Here is a 25,304-nt window from a genome sequence, read left to right on the forward strand (position 1 = left end):
GAACCCTAACCCTAGCTCAGGCTCCCTCCCCATGGGGACCCAATGCCAACGTCTGACAACACCACGCGCCTGGGGTCCACAAGCGGTGCAGGCCGACTCGGCATGGAACCTGGAAGCTCACCATGTGGTTTCCCCGCCTGGCTGCAGCTGAGCGAGAGGATTCCGGAGGCCTCCTCGACCGGGGGCCGATCGACGTCTGCGGCCCTGGCGGCCAAAGCCGGATCCTGACCGGCACCGTCCCTTGTGTCCTCAACTCAGCCCTTCGGGGAGACCACTGCCCTGCGGTGGGTTCGGCGCCTGGAGCCTCCTGGGTCCTAACCCTAACCCTAACCCGACCCCCAACGGGGACCCTCCACCGACACCTAAGCCGGCCTCGAACCCTAACCCTGCACTTGAGCCGCCTTGCTGCATGGGCCCTCACTTCAGCCCTCGAGGGAGATCACGAGACCGGAGTCGCTTCGGCCCTGGCGACGTCCCTGGACCGAACCCTAACCCTGGCTAAGGCTCTCTCCCCAAGAGGACCCAATGCCAACGTCGGACAACACCACGCGCCTGGCGTCCGGAAGAGGTGCAGGCTGACTCGGCATGGAACCTGGAAGCTCACCATGGCGAATCCCAGGCCCGGCTGCAGCTGCCGAGAGGATTCCGGAGGCCTCCTCGACCAGGGGCCCAATCACGTGTGTGGCCTTGGCAGCCAAAGACGGATCCTGACCGGCACGGTCCCTTGTGCCCTCAACTCAGCCCTTCGGGGAGACCACGGCCCTGCTGTGGGTTCGGCGCCTGGAGCCTCCTGGGACCTAACCCTAACCCTAAGCGTACCCCGAACCGGGACCCTCCACCGCAAACTAAGCCTGCCTCGAACCCTAACCCTGCAAGTGAGCCGCCTTCGGGCATGGGCCCTCACTTCAGCCCTCGAGGGAGATCACGAGACCGGAGTCGATTCAGCCCTGGCGACGTCCCTGGACCGAACCCTAACCCTAGCTCAGGCTCCCTCCCCATGGGGACCCAATGCCAACGTCTGACAACACCACGCGCCTGGGGTCCGGAAGCGGTGCAGGCCGACTCGGCATGGAACCTGGAAGCTCACCATGTGGTTTCCCCGCCTGGCTGCAGCTGAGCGAGAGGATTCCGGAGGCCTCCTCGACCGGGGGCCGATCGACGTCTGTGGCCCTGGCGGCCAAAGCCGGATCCTGACCGGCACCGTCCCTTGTGTCCTCAACTCAGCCCTTCGGGGAGACCACTGCCCTGCGGTGGGTTCGGCGCCTGGAGCCTCCTGGGACCTAACCCTAACCCTAACCCGACACCGAACGGGGACCCTCCACCGACACCTAAGCCGGCCTCGAACCCTAAGCCTGCACTTGAGCCGCCTTGCTGCATGGGCCCTCACTTCAGCCCTCGAGGGAGATCACGAGACCGGAGTCGCTTCGGCCCTGGCGACGTCCCTGGACCGAACCCTAACCCTGGCTAAGGCTCTCTCCCCAAGAGGACCCAATGCCAACGTCGGACAACACCACGCGCCTGGCGTCCGGAAGAGGTGCAGGCTGACTCGGCATGGAACCTGGAAGCTCACCATGGCGAATCCCAGGCCCGGCTGCAGCTGCCGAGAGGATTCCGGAGGCCTCCTCGACCAGGGGCCCAATCACGTGTGTGGCCTTGGCAGCCAAAGACGGATCCTGACCGGCACGGTCCCTTGTGCCCTCAACTCAGCCCTTCGGGGAGACCACGGCCCTGCTGTGGGTTCGGCGCCTGGAGCCTCCTGGGACCTAACCCTCACCCTAACCGTACCCCGAACCGCGACCCTCCACCGCAACCTAAGCCTGCCTCGAACCCTAACCCTGCAAGTGAGCCGCCTTCGGGCATGGGCCCTCACTTCAGCCCTCGAGGGAGATCACGAGACCGGAGTCGATTCAGCCCTGGCGACGTCCCTGGACCGAACCCTAACCCTAGCTCAGGCTCCCTCCCCATGGGGACCCAATGCCAACGTCTGACAACACCACGCGCCTGGGGTCCGGAAGCGGTGCAGGCCGACTCGGCATGGAACCTGGAAGCTCACCATGTGGTTTCCCCGCCTGGCTGCAGCTGAGCGAGAGGATTCCGGAGGCCTCCTCGACCAGGGGCCGATCGACGTCTGTGGCCCTGGCGGCCAAAGCCGGATCCTGACCGGCACCGTCCCTTGTGTCCTCAACTCAGCCCTTCGGGGAGACCACTGCCCTGCGGGGGGTTCGGCGCCTGGAGCCTCCTGGGACCTAACCCTAACCCTAACCCGACACCGAACGGGGACCCTCCACCGACACCTAAGCCGGCCTCGAACCCTAAGCCTGCACTTGAGCCGCCTTGCTGCATGGGCCCTCACTTCAGCCCTCGAGGGAGATCGCGAGACCGGAGTCGCTTCGGCCCTGGCGACGTCCCTGGACCGAACCCTAACCCTAGCTAAGGCTCTCTCCCCAAGAGGACCCAATGCCAACGTCGGACAACACCACGCGCCTGGCGTCCGGAAGAGGTGCAGGCTGACTCGGCATGGAACCTGGAAGCTCACCATGGCGAATCCCAGGCCCGGCTGCAGCTGCCGAGAGGATTCCGGAGGCCTCCTCGACCAGGGGCCCAATCACGTGTGTGGCCTTGGCAGCTAAAGACGGATCCTGACCGGCACGGTCCCTTGTGCCCTCAACTCAGCCCTTCGGGGAGACCACGGCCCTGCTGTGGGTTCGGCGCCTGGAGCCTCCTGGGACCTAACCCTAACCCTAAGCGTACCCCGAACCGGGACCCTCCACCGCAACCTAAGCCTGCCTCGAACCCTAACCCTGCAAGTGAGCCGCCTTCGGGCATGGGCCCTCACTTCAGCCCTCGAGGGAGATCACGAGACCGGAGTCGATTCAGCCCTGGCGACGTCCCTGGACCGAACCCTAACCCTAGCTCAGGCTCCCTCCCCATGGGGACCCAATGCCAACGTCTGACAACACCACGCGCCTGGGGTCCGGAAGCGGTGCAGGCCGACTCGGCATGGAACCTGGAAGCTCACCACGTGGTTTCCCCGCCTGGCTGCAGCTGAGCGAGAGGATTCCGGAGGCCTCCTCGACCGGGGGCCGATCGACGTCTGTGGCCCTGGCGGCCAAAGCCGGATCCTGACCGGCACCGTCCCTTGTGTCCTCAACTCAGCCCTTCGGGGAGACCACTGCCCTGCGGTGGGTTCGGCGCCTGGAGCCTCCTGGGACCCAACCCTAACCCTAACCCGACACCGAACGGGGACCCTCCACCGACACCTAAGCCGGCCTCGAACCCTAAGCCTGCACTTGAGCCGCCTTGCTGCATGGGCCCTCACTTCAGCCCTCGAGGGAGATCACGAGACCGGAGTCGCTTCGGCCCTGGCGACGTCCCTGGACCGAACCCTAACCCTGGCTAAGGCTCTCTCCCCAAGAGGACCCAATGCCAACGTCGGACAACACCACGCGCCTGGCGTCCGGAAGAGGTGCAGGCTGACTCGGCATGGAACCTGGAAGCTCACCATGGCGAATCCCAGGCCCGGCTGCAGCTGCCGAGAGGTTTCCGGAGGCCTCCTCGACCAGGGGCCCAATCACGTGTGTGGCCTTGGCAGCCAAAGACGGATCCTGACCGGCACGGTCCCTTGTGCCCTCAACTCAGCCCTTCGGGGAGACCGCGGCCCTGCTGTGGGTTCGGCGCCTGGAGCCTCCTGGGACCTAACCCTAACCCTAAGCGTAGCCCGAACCGGGACCCTCCACCGCAACCTAAGCCTGCCTCGAACCCTAACCCTGCAAGTGAGCCGCCTTCGGGCATGGGCCCTCACTTCAGCCCTCGAGGGAGATCACGAGACCGGAGTCGATTCAGCCCTGGCGACGTCCCTGGACCGAACCCTAACCCTAGCTCAGGCTCCCTCCCCATGGGGACCCAATGCCAACGTCTGACAACACCACGCGCCTGGGGTCCGGAAGCGGTGCAGGCCGACTCGGCATGGAACCTGGAAGCTCACCATGTGGTTTCCCCGCCTGGCTGCAGCTGAGCGAGAGGATTCCCGAGGCCTCCTCGAACGGGGGCCGATCGACGTCTGTGGCCCTGGGAGCCAAAGCCGGATCCTGACCGGCACCGTCCCTTGTGTCCTCAACTCAGCCCTTCGGGGAGACCACTGCCCTGCGGTGGGTTCGGCGCCTGGAGCCTCCTGGGACCTAACCCTAACCCTAACCCGACACCGAACGGGGACCCTCCACCGACACCTAAGCCGGCCTCGAACCCTAAGCCTGCACTTGAGCCGCCTTGCTGCATGGGCCCTCACTTCAGCCCTCGAGGGAGATCACGAGACCGGAGTCGCTTCGGCCCTGGCGACGTCCCTGGACCGAACCCTAACCCTAGCTAAGGCTCTCTACCCAAGAAGACCCAATGCCAACGTCGGACAACACCACGCGCCTAGCGTCCGGAAGAGGTGCAGGCTGACTCGGCATGGAACCTGGAAGCTCACCATGGCGAATCCCAGGCCCGGCTGCAGCTGCCGAGAGGATTCCGGAGGCCTCCTCGACCAGGGGCCCAATCACGTGTGTGGCCTTGGCAGCCAAAGACGGATCCTGACCGGCACGGTCCCTTGTGCCCTCAACTCAGCCCTTCGGGGAGACCACGGCCCTGCTGTGGGTTCGGCGCCTGGAGCCTCCTGGGACCTAACCCTAACCCTAAGCGTACCCCGAACCGGGACCCTCCACCGCAACCTAAGCCTGCCTCGAACCCTAACCCTGCAAGTGAGCCGCCTTCGGGCATGGGCCCTCACTTCAGCCCTCGAGGGAGATCACGAGACCGGAGTCGATTCAGCCCTGGCGACGTCCCTGGACCGAACCCTAACCCTAGCTCAGGCTCCCTCCCCATGGGGACCCAATGCCAACGTCTGACAACACCACGCGCCTGGGGTCCGGAAGCGGTGCAGGCCGACTCGGCATGGAACCTGGAAGCTCACCATGTGGTTTCCCCGCCTGGCTGCAGCTGAGCGAGAGGATTCCGGAGGCCTCCTCGACCGGGGGCCGATCGACGTCTGTGGCCCTGGCGGCCAAAGCCGGATCCTGACCGGCACCGTCCCTTGTGTCCTCAACTCAGCCCTTCGGGGAGACCACTGCCCTGCGGTGGGTTCGGCGCCTGGAGCCTCCTGGGACCCAACCCTAACCCTAACCCGACACCGAACGGGGACCCTCCACCGACACCTAAGCCGGCCTCGAACCCTAAGCCTGCACTTGAGCCGCCTTGCTGCATGGGCCCTCACTTCAGCCCTCGAGGGAGATCACGAGACCGGAGTCGCTTCGGCCCTGGCGACGTCCCTGGACCGAACCCTAACCCTGGCTAAGGCTCTCTCCCCAAGAGGACCCAATGCCAACGTCGGACAACACCACGCGCCTGGCGTCCGGAAGAGGTGCAGGCTGACTCGGCATGGAACCTGGAAGCTCACCATGGCGAATCCCAGGCCCGGCTGCAGCTGCCGAGAGGTTTCCGGAGGCCTCCTCGACCAGGGGCCCAATCACGTGTGTGGCCTTGGCAGCCAAAGACGGATCCTGACCGGCACGGTCCCTTGTGCCCTCAACTCAGCCCTTCGGGGAGACCGCGGCCCTGCTGTGGGTTCGGCGCCTGGAGCCTCCTGGGACCTAACCCTAACCCTAAGCGTAGCCCGAACCGGGACCCTCCACCGCAACCTAAGCCTGCCTCGAACCCTAACCCTGCAAGTGAGCCGCCTTCGGGCATGGGCCCTCACTTCAGCCCTCGAGGGAGATCACGAGACCGGAGTCGATTCAGCCCTGGCGACGTCCCTGGACCGAACCCTAACCCTAGCTCAGGCTCCCTCCCCATGGGGACCCAATGCCAACGTCTGACAACACCACGCGCCTGGGGTCCGGAAGCGGTGCAGGCCGACTCGGCATGAAACCTGGAAGCTCACCATGTGGTTTCCCCGCCTGGCTGCAGCTGAGCGAGAGGATTCCCGAGGCCTCCTCGAACGGGGGCCGATCGACGTCTGTGGCCCTGGGAGCCAAAGCCGGATCCTGACCGGCACCGTCCCTTGTGTCCTCAACTCAGCCCTTCGGGGAGACCACTGCCCTGCGGTGGGTTCGGCGCCTGGAGCCTCCTGGGACCTAACCCTAACCCTAACCCGACACCGAACGGGGACCCTCCACCGACACCTAAGCCGGCCTCGAACCCTAAGCCTGCACTTGAGCCGCCTTGCTGCATGGGCCCTCACTTCAGCCCTCGAGGGAGATCACGAGACCGGAGTCGCTTCGGCCCTGGCGACGTCCCTGGACCGAACCCTAACCCTAGCTAAGGCTCTCTACCCAAGAAGACCCAATGCCAACGTCGGACAACACCACGCGCCTAGCGTCCGGAAGAGGTGCAGGCTGACTCGGCATGGAACCTGGAAGCTCACCATGGCGAATCCCAGGCCCGGCTGCAGCTGCCGAGAGGATTCCGGAGGCCTCCTCGACCAGGGGCCCAATCACGTGTGTGGCCTTGGCAGCCAAAGACGGATCCTGACCGGCACGGTCCCTTGTGCCCTCAACTCAGCCCTTCGGGGAGACCACGGCCCTGCTGTGGGTTCAGCGCCTGGAGCCTCCTGGGACCTAACCCTAACCCTAAGCGTACCCCGAACCGGGACCCTCCACCGCAACCTAAGCCTGCCTCGAACCCTAACCCTGCAAGTGAGCCGCCTTCGGGCATGGGCCCTCACTTCAGCCCTCGAGGGAGATCACGAGACCGGAGTCGATTCAGCCCTGGCGACGTCCCTGGACCGAACCCTAACCCTAGCTCAGGCTCCCTCCCCATGGGGACCCAATGCCAACGTCTGACAACACCACGCGCCTGGGGTCCGGAAGCGGTGCAGGCCGACTCGGCATGGAACCTGGAAGCTCACCATGTGGTTTCCCCGCCTGGCTGCAGCTGAGCGAGAGGATTCCGGAGGCCTCCTCGACCGGGGGCCGATCGACGTCTGTGGCCCTGGCGGCCAAAGCCGGATCCTGACCGGCACCGTCCCTTGTGTCCTCAACTCAGCCCTTCGGGGAGACCACTGCCCTGCGGTGGGTTCGGCGCCTGGAGCCTCCTGGGACCCAACCCTAACCCTAACCCGACACCGAACGGGGACCCTCCACCGACACCTAAGCCGGCCTCGAACCCTAAGCCTGCACTTGAGCCGCCTTGCTGCATGGGCCCTCACTTCAGCCCTCGAGGGAGATCACGAGACCGGAGTCGCTTCGGCCCTGGCGACGTCCCTGGACCGAACCCTAACCCTGGCTAAGGCTCTCTCCCCAAGAGGACCCAATGCCAACGTCGGACAACACCACGCGCCTGGCGTCCGGAAGAGGTGCAGGCTGACTCGGCATGGAACCTGGAAGCTCACCATGGCGAATCCCAGGCCCGGCTGCAGCTGCCGAGAGGTTTCCGGAGGCCTCCTCGACCAGGGGCCCAATCACGTGTGTGGCCTTGGCAGCCAAAGACGGATCCTGACCGGCACGGTCCCTTGTGCCCTCAACTCAGCCCTTCGGGGAGACCGCGGCCCTGCTGTGGGTTCGGCGCCTGGAGCCTCCTGGGACCTAACCCTAACCCTAAGCGTAGCCCGAACCGGGACCCTCCACCGCAACCTAAGCCTGCCTCGAACCCTAACCCTGCAAGTGAGCCGCCTTCGGGCATGGGCCCTCACTTCAGCCCTCGAGGGAGATCACGAGACCGGAGTCGATTCAGCCCTGGCGACGTCCCTGGACCGAACCCTAACCCTAGCTCAGGCTCCCTCCCCATGGGGACCCAATGCCAACGTCTGACAACACCACGCGCCTGGGGTCCGGAAGCGGTGCAGGCCGACTCGGCATGGAACCTGGAAGCTCACCATGTGGTTTCCCCGCCTGGCTGCAGCTGAGCGAGAGGATTCCCGAGGCCTCCTCGAACGGGGGCCGATCGACGTCTGTGGCCCTGGGAGCCAAAGCCGGATCCTGACCGGCACCGTCCCTTGTGTCCTCAACTCAGCCCTTCGGGGAGACCACTGCCCTGCGGTGGGTTCGGCGCCTGGAGCCTCCTGGGACCTAACCCTAACCCTAACCCGACACCGAACGGGGACCCTCCACCGACACCTAAGCCGGCCTCGAACCCTAAGCCTGCACTTGAGCCGCCTTGCTGCATGGGCCCTCACTTCAGCCCTCGAGGGAGATCACGAGACCGGAGTCGCTTCGGCCCTGGCGACGTCCCTGGACCGAACCCTAACCCTAGCTAAGGCTCTCTACCCAAGAAGACCCAATGCCAACGTCGGACAACACCACGCGCCTAGCGTCCGGAAGAGGTGCAGGCTGACTCGGCATGGAACCTGGAAGCTCACCATGGCGAATCCCAGGCCCGGCTGCAGCTGCCGAGAGGATTCCGGAGGCCTCCTCGACCAGGGGCCCAATCACGTGTGTGGCCTTGGCAGCCAAAGACGGATCCTGACCGGCACGGTCCCTTGTGCCCTCAACTCAGCCCTTCGGGGAGACCACGGCCCTGCTGTGGGTTCGGCGCCTGGAGCCTCCTGGGACCTAACCCTAACCCTAAGCGTACCCCGAACCGGGACCCTCCACCGCAACCTAAGCCTGCCTCGAACCCTAACCCTGCAAGTGAGCCGCCTTCGGGCATGGGCCCTCACTTCAGCCCTCGAGGGAGATCACGAGACCGGAGTCGATTCAGCCCTGGCGACGTCCCTGGACCGAACCCTAACCCTAGCTCAGGCTCCCTCCCCATGGGGACCCAATGCCAACGTCTGACAACACCACGCGCCTGGGGTCCGGAAGCGGTGCAGGCCGACTCGGCATGGAACCTGGAAGCTCACCATGTGGTTTCCCCGCCTGGCTGCAGCTGAGCGAGAGGATTCCGGAGGCCTCCTCGACCGGGGGCCGATCGACGTCTGTGGCCCTGGCGGCCAAAGCCGGATCCTGACCGGCACCGTCCCTTGTGTCCTCAACTCAGCCCTTCGGGGAGACCACTGCCCTGCGGTGGGTTCGGCGCCTGGAGCCTCCTGGGACCTAACCCTAACCCTAACCCGACACCGAACGGGGACCCTCCACCGACACCTAAGCCGGCCTCGAACCCTAAGCCTGCACTTGAGCCGCCTTGCTGCATGGGCCCTCACTTCAGCCCACGAGGGAGATCGCGAGACCGAGGTCGCTTCGGCCCTGGCGACGTCCCTGGACCGAACCCTAACCCTGGCTAAGGCTCTCTCCCCAAGAGGACCCAATGCCAACGTCGGACAACACCACGCGCCTGGCGTCCGGAAGAGGTGCCGGCTGACTCGGCCTGGAACCTGGAAGCTCACCATGGCGAATCCCAGGCCCGGCTGCAGCTGCCGAGAGGATTCCGGAGGCCTCCTCGACCAGGGGCCCAATCACGTGTGTGGCCTTGGCAGCCAAAGACGGATCCTGACCGGCACGGTCCCTTGTGCCTCAACTCAGCCCTTCGGGGAGACCACGGCCCTGCTGTGGGTTCGGCGCCTGGAGCCTCCTGGGACCTAACCCTAACCCTAACCCGACACCGAACGGGGACCCTCCACCGACACCTAAGCCGGCCTCGAACCCTAAGCCTGCACTTGAGCCGCCTTGCTGCATGGGCCCTCACTTCAGCCCTCGAGGGAGATCACGAGACCGGAGTCGCTTCGGCCCTGGCGACGTCCCTGGACCGAACCCTAACCCTGGCTAAGGCTCTCTCCCCAAGAGGACCCAATGCCAACGTCGGACAACACCACGCGCCTGGCGTCCGGAAGAGGTGCAGGCTGACTCGGCATGGAACCTGGAAGCTCACCATGCCGAATCCCAGGCCCGGCTGCAGCTGCCGAGAGGATTCCGGAGGCCTCCTCGACCAGGGGCCCAATCACGTGTGTGGCCTTGGCAGCCAAAGACGGATCCTGACCGGCACGGTCCCTTGTGCCCTCAACTCAGCCCTTCGGGGAGACCACGGCCCTGCTGTGGGTTCGGCGCCTGGAGCCTCCTGGGACCTAACCCTAACCCTAACCGTACCCCGAACCGGGACCCTCCACCGCAACCTAGGCCTGCCTCGAACCCTAACCCTGCACGTGAGCCGCCTTCGGGCATGGGCCCTCACTTCAGCCCTCGAGGGAGATCACGAGACCGGAGTCGATTCAGCCCTGGCGACGTCCCTGGACCGAACCCTAACCCTAGCTCAGGCTCCCTCCCCATGGGGACCCAATGCCAACGTCTGACAACACCACGCGCCTGGGGTCCGCAAGCGGTGCAGGCCGACTCGGCATGGAACCTGGAAGCTCACCATGTGGTTTCCCCGCCTGGCTGCAGCTGAGCGAGAGGATTCCGGAGGCCTCCTCGACCGGGGGCCGATCGACGTCTGTGGCCCTGGCAGCCAAAGCCGGATCCTGACCGGCACCGTCCCTTGTGTCCTCAACTCAGCCCTTCGGGGAGACCACTGCCCTGCGGTGGGTTCGGCGCCTGGAGCCTCCTGGGACCTAACCCTAACCCGACACCGAACGGGGACCCTCCACCGCCACCTAAGCCGGCCTCGAACCCTAAGCCTGCACTTGAGCCGCCTTGCTGCATGGGCCCTCACTTCAGCCCTCGAGGGAGATCACGAGACCGGAGTCGCTTCGGCCCTGGCGACGTCCCTGGACCGAACCCTAACCCTGGCTAAGGCTCTCTCCCCAAGAGGACCCAATGCCAACGTCGGACAACACCACGCGCCTGGCGTCCGGAAGAGGTGCAGGCTGACTCGGCATGGAACCTGGAAGCTCACCATGGCGAATCCCAGGCCCGGCTGCAGCTGCCGAGAGGATTCCGGAGGCCTCCTCGACCAGGGGCCCAATCACGTGTGTGGCCTTGGCAGCCAAAGACGGATCCTGACCGGCACGGTCCCTTGTGCCCTCAACTCAGCCCTTCGGGGAGACCACGGCCCTGCTGTGGGTTCGGCGCCTGGAGCCTCCTGGGACCTAACCCTAACCCTAACCCGACACCGAACGGGGACCCTCCACCGACACCTAAGCCGGCCTCGAACCCTAAGCCTGCACTTGAGCCGCCTTGCTGCATGGGCCCTCACTTCAGCCCTCGAGGGAGATCACGAGACCGGAGTCGCTTCGGCCCTGGCGACGTCCCTGGACCGAACCCTAACCCTGGCTAAGGCTCTCTCCCCAAGAGGACCCAATGCCAACGTCGGACAACACCACGCGCCTGGCGTCCGGAAGAGGTGCAGGCTGACTCGGCATGGAACCTGGAAGCTCACCATGGCGAATCCCAGGCCCGGCTGCAGCTGCCGAGAGGATTCCGGAGGCCTCCTCGACCAGGGGCCCAATCACGTGTGTGGCCTTGGCAGCCAAAGACGGATCCTGACCGGCACGGTCCCTTGTGCCCTCAACTCAGCCCTTCGGGGAGACCACGGCCCTGCTGTGGGTTCGGCGCCTGGAGCCTCCTGGGACCTAACCCTCACCCTAACCGTACCCCGAACCGGGACCCTCCACCGCAACCTAGGCCTGCCTCGAACCCTAACCCTGCAAGTGAGCCGCCTTCGGGCATGGGCCCTCACTTCAGCCCTCGAGGGAGATCACGAGACCGGAGTCGATTCAGCCCTGGCGACGTCCCTGGACCGAACCCTAACCCTAGCTCAGGCTCCCTCCCCATGGGGACCCAATGCCAACGTCTGACAACACCACGCGCCTGGGGTCCGGAAGCGGTGCAGGCCGACTCGGCATGGAACCTGGAAGCTCACCATGTGGTTTCCCCGCCTGGCTGCAGCTGAGCGAGAGGATTCCGGAGGCCTCCTCGACCGGGGGCCGATCGACGTCTGTGGCCCTGGCGGCCAAAGCCGGATCCTGACCGGCACCGTCCCTTGTGTCCTCAACTCAGCCCTTCGGGGAGACCACTGCCCTGCGGTGGGTTCGGCGCCTGGAGCCTCCTGGGACCTAACCCTAACCCTAACCCGACACCGAACGGGGACCCTCCACCGACACCTAAGCCGGCCTCGAACCCTAAGCCTGCACTTGAGCCGCCTTGCTGCATGGGCCCTCACTTCAGCCCTCGAGGGATATCACGAGACCGGAGTCGCTTCGGCCCTGGCGACGTCCCTGGACCGAACCCTAACCCTGGCTAAGGCTCTCTCCCCAAGAGGACCCAATGCCAACGTCGGACAACACCACGCGCCTGGCGTCCGGAAGAGGTGCCGGCTGACTCGGCCTGGAACCTGGAAGCTCACCATGGCGAATCCCAGGCCCGGCTGCAGCTGCCGAGAGGATTCCGGAGGCCTCCTCGACCAGGGGCCCAATCACGTGTGTGGCCTTGGCAGCCAAAGACGGATCCTGACCGGCACGGTCCCTTGTGCCCTCAACTCAGCCCTTCGGGGAGACCACGGCCCTGCTGTGGGTTCGGCGCCTGGAGCCTCCTGGGACCTAACCCTAACCCTAACCCGACACCGAACGGGGACCCTCCACCGACACCTAAGCCGGCCTCGAACCCTAAGCCTGCACTTGAGCCGCCTTGCTGCATGGGCCCTCACTTCAGCCCTCGAGGGAGATCACGAGACCGGAGTCGCTTCGGCCCTGGCGACGTCCCTGGACCGAACCCTAACCCTGGCTAAGGCTCTCTCCCCAAGAGGACCCAATGCCAACGTCGGACAACACCACGCGCCTGGCGTCCGGAAGAGGTGCAGGCTGACTCGGCATGGAACCTGGAAGCTCACCATGCCGAATCCCAGGCCCGGCTGCAGCTGCCGAGAGGATTCCGGAGGCCTCCTCGACCAGGGGCCCAATCACGTGTGTGGCCTTGGCAGCCAAAGACGGATCCTGACCGGCACGGTCCCTTGTGCCCTCAACTCAGCCCTTCGGGGAGACCACGGCCCTGCTGTGGGTTCGGCGCCTGGAGCCTCCTGGGACCTAACCCTAACCCTAACCGTACCCCGAACCGGGACCCTCCACCGCAACCTAGGCCTGCCTCGAACCCTAACCCTGCACGTGAGCCGCCTTCGGGCATGGGCCCTCACTTCAGCCCTCGAGGGAGATCACGAGACCGGAGTCGATTCAGCCCTGGCGACGTCCCTGGACCGAACCCTAACCCTAGCTCAGGCTCCCTCCCCATGGGGACCCAATGCCAACGTCTGACAACACCACGCGCCTGGGGTCCGCAAGCGGTGCAGGCCGACTCGGCATGGAACCTGGAAGCTCACCATGTGGTTTCCCCGCCTGGCTGCAGCTGAGCGAGAGGATTCCGGAGGCCTCCTCGACCGGGGGCCGATCGACGTCTGTGGCCCTGGCAGCCAAAGCCGGATCCTGACCGGCACCGTCCCTTGTGTCCTCAACTCAGCCCTTCGGGGAGACCACTGCCCTGCGGTGGGTTCGGCGCCTGGAGCCTCCTGGGACCTAACCCTAACCCGACACCGAACGGGGACCCTCCACCGCCACCTAAGCCGGCCTCGAACCCTAAGCCTGCACTTGAGCCGCCTTGCTGCATGGGCCCTCACTTCAGCCCTCGAGGGAGATCACGAGACCGGAGTCGCTTCGGCCCTGGCGACGTCCCTGGACCGAACCCTAACCCTGGCTAAGGCTCTCTCCCCAAGAGGACCCAATGCCAACGTCGGACAACACCACGCGCCTGGCGTCCGGAAGAGGTGCAGGCTGACTCGGCATGGAACCTGGAAGCTCACCATGGCGAATCCCAGGCCCGGCTGCAGCTGCCGAGAGGATTCCGGAGGCCTCCTCGACCAGGGGCCCAATCACGTGTGTGGCCTTGGCAGCCAAAGACGGATCCTGACCGGCACGGTCCCTTGTGCCCTCAACTCAGCCCTTCGGGGAGACCACGGCCCTGCTGTGGGTTCGGCGCCTGGAGCCTCCTGGGACCTAACCCTAACCCTAACCCGACACCGAACGGGGACCCTCCACCGACACCTAAGCCGGCCTCGAACCCTAAGCCTGCACTTGAGCCGCCTTGCTGCATGGGCCCTCACTTCAGCCCTCGAGGGAGATCACGAGACCGGAGTCGCTTCGGCCCTGGCGACGTCCCTGGACCGAACCCTAACCCTGGCTAAGGCTCTCTCCCCAAGAGGACCCAATGCCAACGTCGGACAACACCACGCGCCTGGCGTCCGGAAGAGGTGCAGGCTGACTCGGCATGGAACCTGGAAGCTCACCATGGCGAATCCCAGGCCCGGCTGCAGCTGCCGAGAGGATTCCGGAGGCCTCCTCGACCAGGGGCCCAATCACGTGTGTGGCCTTGGCAGCCAAAGACGGATCCTGACCGGCACGGTCCCTTGTGCCCTCAACTCAGCCCTTCGGGGAGACCACGGCCCTGCTGTGGGTTCGGCGCCTGGAGCCTCCTGGGACCTAACCCTCACCCTAACCGTACCCCGAACCGGGACCCTCCACCGCAACCTAGGCCTGCCTCGAACCCTAACCCTGCAAGTGAGCCGCCTTCGGGCATGGGCCCTCACTTCAGCCCTCGAGGGAGATCACGAGACCGGAGTCGATTCAGCCCTGGCGACGTCCCTGGACCGAACCCTAACCCTAGCTCAGGCTCCCTCCCCATGGGGACCCAATGCCAACGTCTGACAACACCACGCGCCTGGGGTCCGGAAGCGGTGCAGGCCGACTCGGCATGGAACCTGGAAGCTCACCATGTGGTTTCCCCGCCTGGCTGCAGCTGAGCGAGAGGATTCCGGAGGCCTCCTCGACCAGGGGCCGATCGACGTCTGTGGCCCTGGCGGCCAAATCCGGATCCTGACCGGCACCGTCCCTTGTGTCCTCAACTCAGCCCTTCGGGGAGACCACTGCCCTGCGGGGGGTTCGGCGCCTGGAGCCTCCTGGGACCTAACCCTAACCCTAACCCGACACCGAACGGGGACCCTCCACCGACACCTAAGCCGGCCTCGAACCCTAAGCCTGCACTTGAGCCGCCTTGCTGCATGGGCCCTCACTTCAGCCCTCGAGGGAGATCGCGAGACCGGAGTCGCTTCGGCCCTGGCGACGTCCCTGGACCGAACCCTAACCCTAGCTAAGGCTCTCTCCCCAAGAGGACCCAATGCCAACGTCGGACAACACCACGCGCCTGGCGTCCGGAAGAGGTGCAGGCTGACTCGGCATGGAACCTGGAAGCTCACCATGGCGAATCCCAGGCCCGGCTGCAGCTGCCGAGAGGATTCCGGAGGCCTCCTCGACCAGGGGCCCAATCACGTGTGTGGCCTTGGCAGCTAAAGACGGATCCTGACCGGCACGGTCCCTTGTGCCCTCAACTCAGCCCTTCGGGGAGACCACGGCCCTGCTGTGGGTTCGGCGCCTGGAGCCTCCTGGGACCTAACCCTAACCCTAAGCGTACCCCGAACCGGGACCCTCCACCGCAACCTAAGCCTGCCTCGAACCCTAACCCTGCAAGTGAGCCGCCTTCGGGCATGGGCCCTCACTTCAGCCCTCGAGGGAGATCACGAGACCGGAGTCGATTCAGCCCTGGCGACGTCCCTGGACCGAACCCTAACCCTAGCTCAGGCTCCCTCCCCATGGGGACCCAATGCCAACTTCTGACAACACCACGCGCCTGGGGTCCGGAAGCGGTGCAGGCCGACTCGGCATGGAACCTGGAAGCTCACCATGTGGTTTCCCCGCCTGGCTGCAGCTGAGCGAGAGGATTCCGGAGGCCTCCTCGACCGGGGGCCGATCGACGTCTGTGGCCCTGGCGGCCAAAGCCGGATCCTGACCGGCACCGTCCCTTGTGTCCTCAACTCAGCCCTTCGGGGAGACCACTGCCCTGCGGTGGGTTCGGCGCCTGGAGCCTCCTGGGACCCAACCCTAACCCTAACCCGACACCGAACGGGGACCCTCCACCGACACCTAAGCCGGCCTCGAACCCTAAGCCTGCACTTGAGCCGCCTTGCTGCATGGGCCCTCACTTCAGCCCTCGAGGGAGATCACGAGACCGGAGTCGCTTCGGCCCTGGCGACGTCCCTGGACCGAACCCTAACCCTGGCTAAGGCTCTCTCCCCAAGAGGACCCAATGCCAACGTCGGACAACACCACGCGCCTGGCGTCCGGAAGAGGTGCAGGCTGACTCGGCATGGAACCTGGAAGCTCACCATGGCGAATCCCAGGCCCGGCTGCAGCTGCCGAGAGGTTTCCGGAGGCCTCCTCGACCAGGGGCCCAATCACGTGTGTGGCCTTGGCAGCCAAAGACGGATCCTGACCGGCACGGTCCCTTGTGCCCTCAACTCAGCCCTTCGGGGAGACCGCGGCCCTGCTGTGGGTTCGGCGCCTGGAGCCTCCTGGGACCTAACCCTAACCCTAAGCGTAGCCCGAACCGGGACCCTCCACCGCAACCTAAGCCTGCCTCGAACCCTAACCCTGCAAGTGAGCCGCCTTCGGGCATGGGCCCTCACTTCAGCCCTCGAGGGAGATCACGAGACCGGAGTCGATTCAGCCCTGGCGACGTCCCTGGACCGAACCCTAACCCTAGCTCAGGCTCCCTCCCCATGGGGACCCAATGCCAACGTCTGACAACACCACGCGCCTGGGGTCCGGAAGCGGTGCAGGCCGACTCGGCATGAAACCTGGAAGCTCACCATGTGGTTTCCCCGCCTGGCTGCAGCTGAGCGAGAGGATTCCCGAGGCCTCCTCGAACGGGGGCCGATCGACGTCTGTGGCCCTGGGAGCCAAAGCCGGATCCTGACCGGCACCGTCCCTTGTGTCCTCAACTCAGCCCTTCGGGGAGACCACTGCCCTGCGGTGGGTTCGGCGCCTGGAGCCTCCTGGGACCTAACCCTAACCCTAACCCGACACCGAACGGGGACCCTCCACCGACACCTAAGCCGGCCTCGAACCCTAAGCCTGCACTTGAGCCGCCTTGCTGCATGGGCCCTCACTTCAGCCCTCGAGGGAGATCACGAGACCGGAGTCGCTTCGGCCCTGGCGACGTCCCTGGACCGAACCCTAACCCTAGCTAAGGCTCTCTACCCAAGAAGACCCAATGCCAACGTCGGACAACACCACGCGCCTAGCGTCCGGAAGAGGTGCAGGCTGACTCGGCATGGAACCTGGAAGCTCACCATGGCGAATCCCAGGCCCGGCTGCAGCTGCCGAGAGGATTCCGGAGGCCTCCTCGACCAGGGGCCCAATCACGTGTGTGGCCTTGGCAGCCAAAGACGGATCCTGACCGGCACGGTCCCTTGTGCCCTCAACTCAGCCCTTCGGGGAGACCACGGCCCTGCTGTGGGTTCGGCGCCTGGAGCCTCCTGGGACCTAACCCTAACCCTAAGCGTACCCCGAACCGGGACCCTCCACCGCAACCTAAGCCTGCCTCGAACCCTAACCCTGCAAGTGAGCCGCCTTCGGGCATGGGCCCTCACTTCAGCCCTCGAGGGAGATCACGAGACCGGAGTCGATTCAGCCCTGGCGACGTCCCTGGACCGAACCCTAACCCTAGCTCAGGCTCCCTCCCCATGGGGACCCAATGCCAACGTCTGACAACACCACGCGCCTGGGGTCCGGAAGCGGTGCAGGCCGACTCGGCATGGAACCTGGAAGCTCACCATGTGGTTTCCCCGCCTGGCTGCAGCTGAGCGAGAGGATTCCGGAGGCCTCCTCGACCGGGGGCCGATCGACGTCTGTGGCCCTGGCGGCCAAAGCCGGATCCTGACCGGCACCGTCCCTTGTGTCCTCAACTCAGCCCTTCGGGGAGACCACTGCCCTGCGGTGGGTTCGGCGCCTGGAGCCTCCTGGGACCCAACCCTAACCCTAACCCGACACCGAACGGGGACCCTCCACCGACACCTAAGCCGGCCTCGAACCCTAAGCCTGCACTTGAGCCGCCTTGCTGCATGGGCCCTCACTTCAGCCCTCGAGGGAGATCACGAGACCGGAGTCGCTTCGGCCCTGGCGACGTCCCTGGACCGAACCCTAACCCTGGCTAAGGCTCTCTCCCCAAGAGGACCCAATGCCAACGTCGGACAACACCACGCGCCTGGCGTCCGGAAGAGGTGCAGGCTGACTCGGCATGGAACCTGGAAGCTCACCATGGCGAATCCCAGGCCCGGCTGCAGCTGCCGAGAGGTTTCCGGAGGCCTCCTCGACCAGGGGCCCAATCACGTGTGTGGCCTTGGCAGCCAAAGACGGATCCTGACCGGCACGGTCCCTTGTGCCCTCAACTCAGCCCTTCGGGGAGACCGCGGCCCTGCTGTGGGTTCGGCGCCTGGAGCCTCCTGGGACCTAACCCTAACCCTAAGCGTAGCCCGAACCGGGACCCTCCACCGCAACCTAAGCCTGCCTCGAACCCTAACCCTGCAAGTGAGCCGCCTTCGGGCATGGGCCCTCACTTCAGCCCTCGAGGGAGATCACGAGACCGGAGTCGATTCAGCCCTGGCGACGTCCCTGGACCGAACCCTAACCCTAGCTCAGGCTCCCTCCCCATGGGGACCCAATGCCAACGTCTGACAACACCACGCGCCTGGGGTCCGGAAGCGGTGCAGGCCGACTCGGCATGGAACCTGGAAGCTCACCATGTGGTTTCCCCGCCTGGCTGCAGCTGAGCGAGAGGATTCCCGAGGCCTCCTCGAACGGGGGCCGATCGACGTCTGTGGCCCTGGGAGCCAAAGCCGGATCCTGACCGGCACCGTCCCTTGTGTCCTCAACTCAGCCCTTCGGGGAGACCACTGCCCTGCGGTGGGTTCGGCGCCTGGAGCCTCCTGGGACCTAACCCTAACCCTAACCCGACACCGAACGGGGACCCTCCACCGACACCTAAGCCGGCCTCGAACCCTAAGCCTGCACTTGAGCCGCCTTGCTGCATGGGCCCTCACTTCAGCCCTCGAGGGAGATCACGAGACCGGAGTCGCTTCGGCCCTGGCGACGTCCCTGGACCGAACCCTAACCCTAGCTAAGGCTCTCTACCCAAGAAGACCCAATGCCAACGTCGGACAACACCACGCGCCTAGCGTCCGGAAGAGGTGCAGGCTGACTCGGCATGGAACCTGGAAGCTCACCATGGCGAATCCCAGGCCCGGCTGCAGCTGCCGAGAGGATTCCGGAGGCCTCCTCGACCAGGGGCCCAATCACGTGTGTGGCCTTGGCAGCCAAAGACGGATCCTGACCGGCACGGTCCCTTGTGCCCTCAACTCAGCCCTTCGGGGAGACCACGGCCCTGCTGTGGGTTCGGCGCCTGGAGCCTCCTGGGACCTAACCCTAACCCTAAGCGTACCCCGAACCGGGACCCTCCACCGCAACCTAAGCCTGCCTCGAACCCTAACCCTGCAAGTGAGCCGCCTTCGGGCATGGGCCCTCACTTCAGCCCTCGAGGGAGATCACGAGACCGGAGTCGATTCAGCCCTGGCGACGTCCCTGGACCGAACCCTAACCCTAGCTCAGGCTCCCTCCCCATGGGGACCCAATGCCAACGTCTGACAACACCACGCGCCTGGGGTCCGGAAGCGGTGCAGGCCGACTCGGCATGGAACCTGGAAGCTCACCATGTGGTTTCCCCGCCTGGCTGCAGCTGAGCGAGAGGATTCCGGAGGCCTCCTCGACCGGGGGCCGATCGACGTCTGTGGCCCTGGCGGCCAAAGCCGGATCCTGACCGGCACCGTCCCTTGTGTCCTCAACTCAGCCCTTCGGGGAGACCACTGCCCTGCGGTGGGTTCGGCGCCTGGAGCCTCCTGGGACCTAACCCTAACCCTAACCCGACACCGAACGGGGACCCTCCACCGACACCTAAGCCGGCCTCGAACCCTAAGCCTGCACTTGAGCCGCCTTGCTGCATGGGCCCTCACTTCAGCCCACGAGGGAGATCGCGAGACCGAGGTCGCTTCGGCCCTGGCGACGTCCCTGGACCGAACCCTAACCCTGGCTAAGGCTCTCTCCCCAAGAGGACCCAATGCCAACGTCGGACAACACCACGCGCCTGGCGTCCGGAAGAGGTGCCGGCTGACTCGGCCTGGAACCTGGAAGCTCACCATGGCGAATCCCAGGCCCGGCTGCAGCTGCCGAGAGGATTCCGGAGGCCTCCTCGACCAGGGGCCCAATCACGTGTGTGGCCTTGGCAGCCAAAGACGGATCCTGACCGGCACGGTCCCTTGTGCCCTCAACTCAGCCCTTCGGGGAGACCACGGCCCTGCTGTGGGTTCGGCGCCTGGAGCCTCCTGGGACCTAACCCTAACCCTAACCCGACACCGAACGGGGACCCTCCACCGACACCTAAGCCGGCCTCGAACCCTAAGCCTGCACTTGAGCCGCCTTGCTGCATGGGCCCTCACTTCAGCCCTCGAGGGAGATCACGAGACCGGAGTCGCTTCGGCCCTGGCGACGTCCCTGGACCGAACCCTAACCCTGGCTAAGGCTCTCTCCCCAAGAGGACCCAATGCCAACGTCGGACAACACCACGCGCCTGGCGTCCGGAAGAGGTGCAGGCTGACTCGGCATGGAACCTGGAAGCTCACCATGCCGAATCCCAGGCCCGGCTGCAGCTGCCGAGAGGATTCCGGAGGCCTCCTCGACCAGGGGCCCAATCACGTGTGTGGCCTTGGCAGCCAAAGACGGATCCTGACCGGCACGGTCCCTTGTGCCCTCAACTCAGCCCTTCGGGGAGACCACGGCCCTGCTGTGGGTTCGGCGCCTGGAGCCTCCTGGGACCTAACCCTAACCCTAACCGTACCCCGAACCGGGACCCTCCACCGCAACCTAGGCCTGCCTCGAACCCTAACCCTGCACGTGAGCCGCCTTCGGGCATGGGCCCTCACTTCAGCCCTCGAGGGAGATCACGAGACCGGAGTCGATTCAGCCCTGGCGACGTCCCTGGACCGAACCCTAACCCTAGCTCAGGCTCCCTCCCCATGGGGACCCAATGCCAACGTCTGACAACACCACGCGCCTGGGGTCCGCAAGCGGTGCAGGCCGACTCGGCATGGAACCTGGAAGCTCACCATGTGGTTTCCCCGCCTGGCTGCAGCTGAGCGAGAGGATTCCGGAGGCCTCCTCGACCGGGGGCCGATCGACGTCTGTGGCCCTGGCAGCCAAAGCCGGATCCTGACCGGCACCGTCCCTTGTGTCCTCAACTCAGCCCTTCGGGGAGACCACTGCCCTGCGGTGGGTTCGGCGCCTGGAGCCTCCTGGGACCTAACCCTAACCCGACACCGAACGGGGACCCTCCACCGCCACCTAAGCCGGCCTCGAACCCTAAGCCTGCACTTGAGCCGCCTTGCTGCATGGGCCCTCACTTCAGCCCTCGAGGGAGATCACGAGACCGGAGTCGCTTCGGCCCTGGCGACGTCCCTGGACCGAACCCTAACCCTGGCTAAGGCTCTCTCCCCAAGAGGACCCAATGCCAACGTCGGACAACACCACGCGCCTGGCGTCCGGAAGAGGTGCAGGCTGACTCGGCATGGAACCTGGAAGCTCACCATGGCGAATCCCAGGCCCGGCTGCAGCTGCCGAGAGGATTCCGGAGGCCTCCTCGACCAGGGGCCCAATCACGTGTGTGGCCTTGGCAGCCAAAGACGGATCCTGACCGGCACGGTCCCTTGTGCCCTCAACTCAGCCCTTCGGGGAGACCACGGCCCTGCTGTGGGTTCGGCGCCTGGAGCCTCCTGGGACCTAACCCTAACCCTAACCCGACACCGAACGGGGACCCTCCACCGACACCTAAGCCGGCCTCGAACCCTAAGCCTGCACTTGAGCCGCCTTGCTGCATGGGCCCTCACTTCAGCCCTCGAGGGAGATCACGAGACCGGAGTCGCTTCGGCCCTGGCGACGTCCCTGGACCGAACCCTAACCCTGGCTAAGGCTCTCTCCCCAAGAGGACCCAATGCCAACGTCGGACAACACCACGCGCCTGGCGTCCGGAAGAGGTGCAGGCTGACTCGGCATGGAACCTGGAAGCTCACCATGGCGAATCCCAGGCCCGGCTGCAGCTGCCGAGAGGATTCCGGAGGCCTCCTCGACCAGGGGCCCAATCACGTGTGTGGCCTTGGCAGCCAAAGACGGATCCTGACCGGCACGGTCCCTTGTGCCCTCAACTCAGCCCTTCGGGGAGACCACGGCCCTGCTGTGGGTTCGGCGCCTGGAGCCTCCTGGGACCTAACCCTCACCCTAACCGTACCCCGAACCGGGACCCTCCACCGCAACCTAGGCCTGCCTCGAACCCTAACCCTGCAAGTGAGCCGCCTTCGGGCATGGGCCCTCACTTCAGCCCTCGAGGGAGATCACGAGACCGGAGTCGATTCAGCCCTGGCGACGTCCCTGGACCGAACCCTAACCCTAGCTCAGGCTCCCTCCCCATGGGGACCCAATGCCAACGTCTGACAACACCACGCGCCTGGGGTCCGGAAGCGGTGCAGGCCGACTCGGCATGGAACCTGGAAGCTCACCATGTGGTTTCCCCGCCTGGCTGCAGCTGAGCGAGAGGATTCCGGAGGCCTCCTCGACCGGGGGCCGATCGACGTCTGTGGCCCTGGCGGCCAAAGCCGGATCCTGACCGGCACCGTCCCTTGTGTCCTCAACTCAGCCCTTCGGGGAGACCACTGCCCTGCGGTGGGTTCGGCGCCTGGAGCCTCCTGGGACCTAACCCTAACCCTAACCCGACACCGAACGGGGACCCTCCACCGACACCTAAGCCGGCCTCGAACCCTAAGCCTGCACTTGAGCCGCCTTGCTGCATGGGCCCTCACTTCAGCCCTCGAGGGATATCACGAGACCGGAGTCGCTTCGGCCCTGGCGACGTCCCTGGACCGAACCCTAACCCTGGCTAAGGCTCTCTCCCCAAGAGGACCCAATGCCAACGTCGGACAACACCACGCGCCTGGAGTCCGGAAGAGGTGCCGGCTGACTCGGCCTGGAACCTGGAAGCTCACCATGGCGAATCCCAGGCCCGGCTGCAGCTGCCGAGAGGATTCCGGAGGCCTCCTCGACCAGGGGCCCAATCACGTGTGTGGCCTTGGCAGCCAAAGACGGATCCTGACCGGCACGGTCCCTTGTGCCCTCAACTCAGCCCTTCGGGGAGACCACGGCCCTGCTGTGGGTTCGGCGCCTGGAGCCTCCTGGGACCTAACCCTAACCCTAACCCGACACCGAACGGGGACCCTCCACCGACACCTAAGCCGGCCTCGAACCCTAAGCCTGCACTTGAGCCGCCTTGCTGCATGGGCCCTCACTTCAGCCCTCGAGGGAGATCACGAGACCGGAGTCGCTTCGGCCCTGGCGACGTCCCTGGACCGAACCCTAACCCTGGCTAAGGCTCTCTCCCCAAGAGGACCCAATGCCAACGTCGGACAACACCACGCGCCTGGCGTCCGGAAGAGGTGCAGGCTGACTCGGCATGGAACCTGGAAGCTCACCATGCCGAATCCCAGGCCCGGCTGCAGCTGCCGAGAGGATTCCGGAGGCCTCCTCGACCAGGGGCCCAATCACGTGTGTGGCCTTGGCAGCCAAAGACGGATCCTGACCGGCACGGTCCCTTGTGCCCTCAACTCAGCCCTTCGGGGAGACCACGGCCCTGCTGTGGGTTCGGCGCCTGGAGCCTCCTGGGACCTAACCCTAACCCTAACCGTACCCCGAACCGGGACCCTCCACCGCAACCTAGGCCTGCCTCGAACCCTAACCCTGCACGTGAGCCGCCTTCGGGCATGGGCCCTCACTTCAGCCCTCGAGGGAGATCACGAGACCGGAGTCGATTCAGCCCTGGCGACGTCCCTGGACCGAACCCTAACCCTAGCTCAGGCTCCCTCCCCATGGGGACCCAATGCCAACGTCTGACAACACCACGCGCCTGGGGTCCGCAAGCGGTGCAGGCCGACTCGGCATGGAACCTGGAAGCTCACCATGTGGTTTCCCCGCCTGGCTGCAGCTGAGCGAGAGGATTCCGGAGGCCTCCTCGACCGGGGGCCGATCGACGTCTGTGGCCCTGGCAGCCAAAGCCGGATCCTGACCGGCACCGTCCCTTGTGTCCTCAACTCAGCCCTTCGGGGAGACCACTGCCCTGCGGTGGGTTCGGCGCCTGGAGCCTCCTGGGACCTAACCCTAACCCGACACCGAACGGGGACCCTCCACCGCCACCTAAGCCGGCCTCGAACCCTAAGCCTGCACTTGAGCCGCCTTGCTGCATGGGCCCTCACTTCAGCCCTCGAGGGAGATCACGAGACCGGAGTCGCTTCGGCCCTGGCGACGTCCCTGGACCGAACCCTAACCCTGGCTAAGGCTCTCTCCCCAAGAGGACCCAATGCCAACGTCGGACAACACCACGCGCCTGGCGTCCGGAAGAGGTGCAGGCTGACTCGGCATGGAACCTGGAAGCTCACCATGGCGAATCCCAGGCCCGGCTGCAGCTGCCGAGAGGATTCCGGAGGCCTCCTCGACCAGGGGCCCAATCACGTGTGTGGCCTTGGCAGCCAAAGACGGATCCTGACCGGCACGGTCCCTTGTGCCCTCAACTCAGCCCTTCGGGGAGACCACGGCCCTGCTGTGGGTTCGGCGCCTGGAGCCTCCTGGGACCTAACCCTAACCCTAACCCGACACCGAACGGGGACCCTCCACCGACACCTAAGCCGGCCTCGAACCCTAAGCCTGCACTTGAGCCGCCTTGCTGCATGGGCCCTCACTTCAGCCCTCGAGGGAGATCACGAGACCGGAGTCGCTTCGGCCCTGGCGACGTCCCTGGACCGAACCCTAACCCTGGCTAAGGCTCTCTCCCCAAGAGGACCCAATGCCAACGTCGGACAACACCACGCGCCTGGCGTCCGGAAGAGGTGCAGGCTGACTCGGCATGGAACCTGGAAGCTCACCATGGCGAATCCCAGGCCCGGCTGCAGCTGCCGAGAGGATTCCGGAGGCCTCCTCGACCAGGGGCCCAATCACGTGTGTGGCCTTGGCAGCCAAAGACGGATCCTGACCGGCACGGTCCCTTGTGCCCTCAACTCAGCCCTTCGGGGAGACCACGGCCCTGCTGTGGGTTCGGCGCCTGGAGCCTCCTGGGACCTAACCCTCACCCTAACCGTACCCCGAACCGGGACCCTCCACCGCAACCTAGGCCTGCCTCGAACCCTAACCCTGCAAGTGAGCCGCCTTCGGGCATGGGCCCTCACTTCAGCCCTCGAGGGAGATCACGAGACCGGAGTCGATTCAGCCCTGGCGACGTCCCTGGACCGAACCCTAACCCTAGCTCAGGCTCCCTCCCCATGGGGACCCAATGCCAACGTCTGACAACACCACGCGCCTGGGGTCCGGAAGCGGTGCAGGCCGACTCGGCATGGAACCTGGAAGCTCACCATGTGGTTTCCCCGCCTGGCTGCAGCTGAGCGAGAGGATTCCGGAGGCCTCCTCGACCGGGGGCCGATCGACGTCTGTGGCCCTGGCGGCC

This window comes from Panthera onca, chromosome X, assembly GCF_046562875.1.
Source record: "Panthera onca isolate mPanOnc1 chromosome X, mPanOnc1 haplotype 2, whole genome shotgun sequence".
Classification (NCBI taxonomy): domain Eukaryota; kingdom Metazoa; phylum Chordata; class Mammalia; order Carnivora; family Felidae; genus Panthera; species Panthera onca.